This window comes from Leucopleurus acutus (assembly GCF_964270905.1).
Source record: "Leucopleurus acutus genome assembly, chromosome: 7".
NCBI classification, from domain to species: domain Eukaryota; kingdom Metazoa; phylum Chordata; class Mammalia; order Artiodactyla; family Delphinidae; genus Leucopleurus; species Leucopleurus acutus.
The window spans coordinates 101,238,215-101,246,399 of NC_139150.1; the positions used below are offsets into that span (position 1 = coordinate 101,238,215).

Consider the following 8,185-nt stretch of genomic DNA (forward strand, 5'->3'; position numbering starts at 1 on the left):
CATACAGTAGCCATTGCCACATGTGGCTAAAGTAATTTAAATTAAAAATTCAGTTTCTCCAGACTCACAGATACAGAGAACAAACTAAGTGGCTACCAGTGGGGAGAGGAAAGGAGGGAGGGGCAAGTGAGGGGTAGGGGATTAAAGATGTTCATCACAGTATTATGTATAATAGCAAAACACTGTTCTAAACTAATGTGCCTTACAGGGGGGGTGGGTTAAATTAAACATGGTCCACGTATGCAATGGACTACAATGTGACTGTTAGAGGTGCTGACACAGATCTACATTTATTGACATGGAAAGATACTCATGATAGGTTAAGTGAAAAAACTAACATCATGCATGGAGAGGAGAAAGTGGAAGGAGAAAAACCAAAATGTGAACAGTGGTTAGTTATTTCTGAGTAGTGGGATAATGGATCATCTCTATTCTCTTCCCTAGCCTTGCCTAGGTTGCTTAAAGGGCATATATTAATTTTATCATCAGAAGAAACAACAGAACTGTCTTTAACAAGCTACCTTTGACTGATATCTCCAGTTTCCGGCATCCAATCCTCTTCTGGATATATCAAGAAAGCCCGTCTTCAAAACGCTTCGTGGCACAGGAATTCCAGTCTGAACATTTTAAAAAATCGACAATTATGTGATAGTTGAACTACGAACAAAAGAAAAGAATGTTTAATTAACAGCTTAAAGTCAAGGTCCTTGGGGGAACAAAGGCCTTTCATGATTCAACGATTTGTATTATGAAGTGACATGAAGGGCAGAGAGGAGTGATACGACTGACTCCAATCTCAAGGCTTCTGTAGATTGGTAATGGGGAAAATACCAATACCCAAGAAATAATCAAGAGAGTAACAGAAGGCAATGTTAAATTATCTGGACTCCTGCTGTACCAGTTCAAAGAGCATGGTGAAGGCTACATGTTAACAGAAAGATTCCTGCAGGTGGGAAGTAGGCTTTGGATGGGGGAGGAGAAAAGAGAGTACCTTTCAAAGAAGAGGCCCTGTTCGGATGCACCATGGCAAACTTAGTAAATGTTATTTAATCCGGTGTTTGTCTTAGGCCTTTTTTTTTTTTTTTTTTTGAGATATGAGATGATTTTGACAATGAGGATGAATAGGTATTTTTGTAAGTTACAAAATTTGTGTTTAAAGACAGACAGAAAATAGGACAGCTTGTAAATTGCTAAAGTAATTACTTTCATTTAGGACAAAAGTATGGCTGAATATCACCCAGCAAACAACAATACGGTAATTTGATCTTAAAATGTAAACTCCAGCTGTATTTGCAGCTAAGAGTCTTGGCACCAGGGTTTGGGGTGGCAAACTCTTAGCAGTATTACATAAAACTGCCATGTTTTTAAAAGGCCTAAGTTGTGTGAGGCCCATCACCAGAGAGATGCATTAACTCGAATTCTTTCAGCTCATGGGGCCCCCCCTCAGCTGAACATTCTTTAGCAGAGTGAGGTCCACTGGGTCCTGAGTTAAAGTCTTTTCAGTCAGTTTCTCATTGACAGTCCTAAGGAAAACAGTGAAAACAATACAAGTCAACTGCAAAGTGAAATGGCTCCCACGGTGAAAAATGCAGGATGCAGTGACACAGACATTAGCAAATTCTGAAATTATAGGCAAACGAAATCACAGACAAATGAGACTCTGGAAGAGCTAAACCTGAGTAAGAACAGGTAAGATGCCACGAAGGGTGCTTCAAAAAAGAACAACATGAATATCAAAAGATGACAAGAAAAAAAAAAAAAAAAGATGACAAGAGAAGCTGGAAAAATCAAAAGAAGCCCACAAACAGGCAGAATTCTGTAAGAAATGACCGTCTTGGTGGGAGTGAGAGGCCAAAGTGAAGTGAAGGATGCTGTGTGGCACTCAGATGTGGGAAAAATACATCAAAGCAACTTGATTCGTTTGTTGCTTTAAGAAGAATGCACGGTAACACGTGTTGGCAACGATGTGGAAAAAGAGGAACCTTGAGCATTGTTGGCAGGAATGTAAACTGGTGCAGCCACTAAGGAAGACATTATGGAGGTTCCTCAAAAAATTAAAAATGGATCTACCATATGATCCAGCAATTCCATGTCTGGGTATTTTTCTGAAGAAAACAAAAACATTAATTTGAAGAGATATATGCACCCCTGTGTTCATAGCAGGATTATTTGCAACAGCCAAGATATGGAAGCAAGTAAAGTGCCCAACAACAGATGGACAAAAAAATTGTGGTGTACGTATACAATGAAATATTACTCAGCCACAAAAAAAGAATGCAATCTTGACATTTGTGACAACATGGATGGGCCCGGAGGGCATTATGCTAAGTGGAATAAGTCTGACAGAGAAAGACAAATACTGTCTGATTTCACTTATATGTGAAGTCTAAAAAACAAATGAGCAAACATAACAAAACAGAAACAGACACAAACATACAGAGAACAAACTGGTGGTTGCCAGTGGGGTAGGAAACGGGAGGAGAGAAACAGGTGAGAGAGATTAAGAGGCACAAAATTCCAGTTACAAAATAAATGAGTCACAGGATTGAAATTTACATAGGGGATATAGTCAATATTGTAATAACTTTGTATGGTGACAGATGGTAACTAGACTTACGGTGGTGATCTTTTTCGTAGTGTACAGGATTATCGAATCCCTACGCTGTGCACCTGGAACTAACATAGTGTTATAGGTCAATTATGCTTCCATTTTTTAAAATAAGAGAAAAAAGAAGAATGCACGTAGTTGCATTTATGATCGACATTTTCTTAATATTTAAATTTTATTTATTTATTTTAATAAATTTATTTATTTATTAATTTTTTGGCTGCGTTGGGTCTTCATTGCTGTGTGCGGGCTTTCTCTAGTTGCGGCGAGCGGGGGCTACTCTTTGTTGCGGTGGCTTCTCTTGTTGCAGAGCACAGGCTCTAGGCACGTGGGCTTCAGTAGCTGTGGCTCGCGGGCTCAGCAGTTGTGGCACAAGGGCTTAGATGCTCCGCGGCATATGGGATCTTCCCGGACCAGGGCTCGAACCCGGGTCTCCTGCATTGGTAGCGGATTTTTAACCACTGCGCCACCAGGGAAGTCTTTAAATTTTATTTTTCCATAGCAAGTCCTAATCAAACCTCTTCCCTACCTCTCACTGTTCATTTGCAAACTTCTGGTCCCCATTTTAAATGATCTTTTTCTGGTCATACTTTTCCCTGCATCTCCTCTGTAGTTTCCCAGATCTGCAACTCTGACTTCCCTCAAGTTTCAGTTCCACATCCTGAGCTTACCCAGTTACCACAAACTCATTTAGTCTAAGATTGTGCTCCCAAATCTTTTGACACCAACTAATACCACCTTCCAAATTCCCCAGGTCTAAGAGGAGTATCACCGTGGACTGGGGTCACCTGATTCTTAACCTTGATTCCCAATTATCTGTGTGTTGCTACTCTGTGTCATTTATCAGGTCCTGTCAATTCTTCCTCAAACAGTCCACACATCTAAAATGACCACAGCAGACATCCCTACCTCAGGATAGGTCTCTAGGCGGGTCACTAACCTTCTGCCTTCACCGTGAACACCGTTCTTTGGAAACATTTCTTTGTAAAACGTTACCTTCACAATACAACCAGCTCAAGAAAAAAATCTAGAAACAATAAATGCTGGAAAGGGTGTGGAGAAAAGGAAACCCTCCTGCACTGTTGGTGGGAATGTAAATTGATACAGCCACTATGGAGAACAGTATGGAGGTTCCTTAAAAAACTAAAAATAGAACTACCATACGACCCAGCAATCCCACTACTGGGCATATACCCTGAGAAACCATAATTCAAAAAGAGTCATGTACCACAATGTTCATTGCAGCTCTAACTACAATAGCCCGGATATTGAAGCAACCTAGGTGTCCATCGACAGATGAATGGACAAAGAAGATGTGGCACATATATACAATGGAATATTACTCAGCCATAAAAAGAAACGAAATTGAGTTATTTGTAGTAAGGTGGATGGACCTAGAGTCTGCCATACAGAGTGAAGTAAGTCAGAAAGAGAAAAACAAATACCGTATGCTAATGCATATATATGGAAGCTAAAAAAAAAAAAATGGTACTGATGAACCTAGTTGCAGGGCAGGAATAAAGTTGTAGACATAGAGGATGGACTTGAGGACACAGGGTGGGAGGTGGAAGCTGGGTCCAAGTGAGAGTAGCACTGACATATATACACTACGGAATGTAAAATAGATAGCTAGTGGGAAGCAGCAGCACAGCACAGGGAGATCAGCTCAGTGCTTTGCATTGACCTAGAGGGGGGGATAGGGAGGATGGGAGGAAGGCTCTACAGGGAGGGGATATGGGGACATATGTATGCATATGGCTGATTCAACAAAAACTAACACAGTATTGTGAATCAATTATACTCCAATAAAGATCTATTGGGACTTCCCTGGTGGCACAGGGGTTAGGAATCCACCTGCCAACGCAGGGGACACGGGTTCAAGCCCTGGTCCGGAAAGATCCCACATGCCGCAGAGCAACTAAGCCTATGCGCCACAACTACTGAGCCTGCGCTCTAGAGCACGTGAGCCACAACTACTGAGCCCGTGTGCCGCAACTACTGAAGACCGCATGCCTAGAGCCCATGCTCCGCAACAAGAGAAGCCACTGCAATGAGAAGCCCGCGCACCGCAACGAAGAGTAGCCTCCACTCGCCACAACTAGAGAAAACCCGTGTGCAGCAACAAGACCCAACACAGCCAAAAAATTAGAAAAAAAAAAAAAAGATCTATTAAAAAAAAAAGAAACTTCCAGAGCCTACAGGTCAACAACAGCGTCCCTGTGTGGCATCTGAGACCTTCCATCCGTCAAACGGTCCCATCTTATTTTACTAAACTGTTTCCTGCTCAGCCCTAGATAACATCTCTCTGCTCTAGTGAGGTGGGTCTCTCCTCTCCCACACAAGCAGTCCTCGTTCTTGCCTTGGGCCATTACTTAAGTCACTTCCTACTAAGTAATATGTCCTGTTCACAATATTACACTTCTTTCAAGGCACAGGTCAATATTCTTCTTTGCCAAGATTTAACCAGTTATATTTCCCAATGTTTCTCCACACTCTGAATCTTCTCTTTATTCATGTGTAGTTGATTTAAAATAAACATGCTGAATAAATATATAGAGAATATAAATACCTAGATAACTTTCATTTTGTTTCTTCTTTCTAGACTATATACGTAAGGGTTGAGATCATGCATTCCTATTAGGCCTGGAAGGATGTAAACCACAGATTCAATATGCAACAAATAAATCAATGTTAAGGTTAACAATGGAATAAACAAACTACTTACACAAATTAATACTCCATTTTATAATTCTGCTAATGTGTCAAACAGAATGAACAGACCTGATACAAAGACACAATAACATCAAATATAACATAATACAAAGAATATAATTCTTTTAGGCCTCTCCAAGGCTGGAAAATTATTTTCATTACACAAAGCAGTACACAGTAAAGGCTGTAATGTGAAATTAAACTAGGGATCAGAGTCTAATTTAGAATTCTTTAATAACCTAGTTTATCTTTCAGCATGGAAGCATCTCGTTTCTTTCCTAAACAGTCTACACCTGCGTTCGTCTCACTGGGGTCTGAGAACCCCTGCGGTTCTGAGTCAAATTCCAGAGGAATGAGCGAACTGTCCCTTTAAGAGGAGTCACGCATTACTCGAGTTTGTGAAACACTGCTCTTACCATCACTTTATTGCCCAACTAGCTCTATTTTTCCAATGGAGCTAATCAGATTTAGATTTTAGAGAAACCTAAAGCATGAAACTTGGTAAAAGCAGAGTAAAGGAAAAACGATGCTGACTTGTAAATGTCATGACAAGGTGGCAGGTAAGACCCGCAGGGTCCTCGGTGCAGCATCCTTCTCCCCGGCCAGGTCCCTCCCCAAGCGGCCCAGACCCGCGCCCACTACGTGTCAGAGGGGAAATCCAGCGCGGTCACCGGAGCGGGCGCCGACAGCACGACTGCCAGCTTTCTCCCGCCAGGGGCTGGGGGACAGCACCTGCCGCCCGGGGTCACGGGTGCTGACGGCTGGCACCCGGATGTGGTCGCGCGACCCGGGCGGCGGGGAGGCAACGGCGCGGGAAGGGCCCCTGGGGCAGAGTGGCTCGTCCGCGGCCTCGCTGCCCCGTCGGGCCCCATCGGGCCCCGCTCCAACCGTCCCCGCTTCGGCCGCCCACCCTCCCCTCGTCCGCGCCGGAAAGGCCGCCTCACCTGCTCGGCAGCGTCCGACTCGGCGGTCGGGGTTCCCGGGAGCGGGGACCCGCGAGCGGAGCGCATCACGGCCACCGCGGCGAGGCGGCGCCGGCAATGCAGTCGCGGCTTCCCGGCAGCAGCTTCCCAGCAGCTCCGCTCCTTTCCCGCAGCCGTACCGCCAAAACACCACCCTGTAGCCACCCGCGTCGCGTCACCGGGAGCGGCGGGAGCGCGCACGCCGCGGGGCGGGGCCTGCGCCGCCATGACTGGCATCCGAACGCAGCGCTCTTCCGCGGAACCACGCGGGTGCAGCTGAACTCAGGGACTGCCGAAAGTGAAAGTGGCATCACGGAAATAACCAGTACTGTGGCTTGGTTACCGCCGATCCTACAGCGAGGCGCAAAGTGCTTATGACACCAAAGGTCTTTTTTTTTAAATTAATTAATTTATTTTTTTTTGGCTGTGTTGGGTCTTCGTTTCTGTGCGAGGGCTTTCTCTAGTTGCGGCGAGCGGGGGCCACTCTTCATCGCGGTGCGCGGGCCCCTCACTATCGCGGCCTCTTTTGTTGCGGAGCACAGGCTCCAGACGCGCAGGCTCAGTAGTTGTGGCTCACGGGCCTAGTTGCTCCGCGGCTTGTGGGGTATTCCCAGACCAGGGCTCGAACCCGTGTCCCCTGTATTGGCAGGCAGATTCTCAACCACTGCGCCGCCAGGGAAGCCCCGCAGTTGTTTTATTTGTGTTCTATTAGTATTATGGAAAACAACACTTGAAAACTTAAGAAGAACTAGGCATTTTTGCTCGACTCGACATTTCGTTTTGCAACTTTGCCAGTAGCTATCCCTATTTTATAAGCGGGGAAACGAAGCTCAAACTCATTCAGTGACTCTCTTAAGGTCCACATAATTAGTAAAAGCCAGGATTTCATCCTTACCAAAAGTTGCATATTTCAGAGCCTACTCTGGGTTAGAGCACCTCCAACACAGGCAATGGTTACGAGAAGAAATAGTGAGGTGAACAGCGCTAGTTCCAGAGAGTAACCCCAAGACCTGGACTTAGCTCAAGGCCCCACTCTAGCTTGACAAAAAAAAGTGCCTTGAAGTCACAGAGCTGGAAGAGACCTTGAGAAACACAGCTTTTTATCCTTTTTTTTCTTTTTCTTTTTTTCTAAACAGGTGAATACACTGCTTCCCAGAGATAGAAAGTGACCAGCCAGCCTAGCCAGTTTAAAATATTTTTAGAAATGAGAGTCCTGGAAACGTCTACTCCATTACTTGTGTCAAGTAAAACAAGCATGGACAAAACTAGTAGTTATAAATTTTAAGCAGAATCCTTGGTCCAGCGCCAGCTTGGGTTAAATCTCCTTGTGGTAGCATTTCATCCTTGGATTCAGATACTGTTCATGGAAGAAGGCTAGCAGTGACCAAGGAGTCTTGTGCTTTAGAAGTAAATACTGTCTTTTAACTATTGCTCCATACTAGAATCATAAAGCCACAGAAAGTTCAAACAAAGAGACCATAGTTACTATCTAGACCAAACCATCTCCTTTTACTGTTAAGGAACCTGGAACCCAGAGAGACTGAATGTCTTGCCCAAATGCCCTAGAGGCAGAAGGGGAAGCAGAACCTCTGGTTCTGACTCCTACTTGAGTGCCCTTTTATGGCAATCTGTTGCTATTTTTAAAAAATGACCAGTTTGGATAGCTTACACATTAGAAAGCTCTGTGACTTGTACCTAAGGTTAGCTTTGAGAAGCTGAAGTAGTTGGCCACCGACATGCTGTGATTTTAGGGCCAGGACCCCTCAAAATTACGTGTGTTTCAAAGTCCTTACCATCTGTGTTACTGGTTCATATTATGGTAGTCTCTCTCTCAAGGAGGCCTCTACCAAAATGCCACACTAGAATTTTCACACCATCAGTATTTCCTGATGATTCATATACA

The 8,185-nt window shown here is 44.2% G+C and overlaps 1 protein-coding gene across 4 annotated transcripts in view; it reads right to left on the minus strand.

The window, feature by feature from the left end:
• The window catches only part of ENTPD4 (ectonucleoside triphosphate diphosphohydrolase 4), a 424,151-nt gene extending 417,726 nt beyond the window's left edge, over positions 1–6,425 (minus strand). For 3 of the 4 annotated variants that reach the window (XR_014326296.1, XM_082841995.1, XM_082841993.1), the window contains exons 1-2: positions 6,265–6,425; positions 522–617 (exon numbers count right to left, since the gene is read on the minus strand). The gene's annotated coding sequence lies outside the window, so the exon portion shown is untranslated. Of the gene's footprint in view, positions 1–521; positions 618–5,177; positions 5,252–6,264 lie in introns of all 4 variants that reach the window. The other variant, XM_082841994.1, reaches the window with a different exon arrangement.
• Between the last annotated feature and the right edge of the window lie 1,760 nt (positions 6,426–8,185).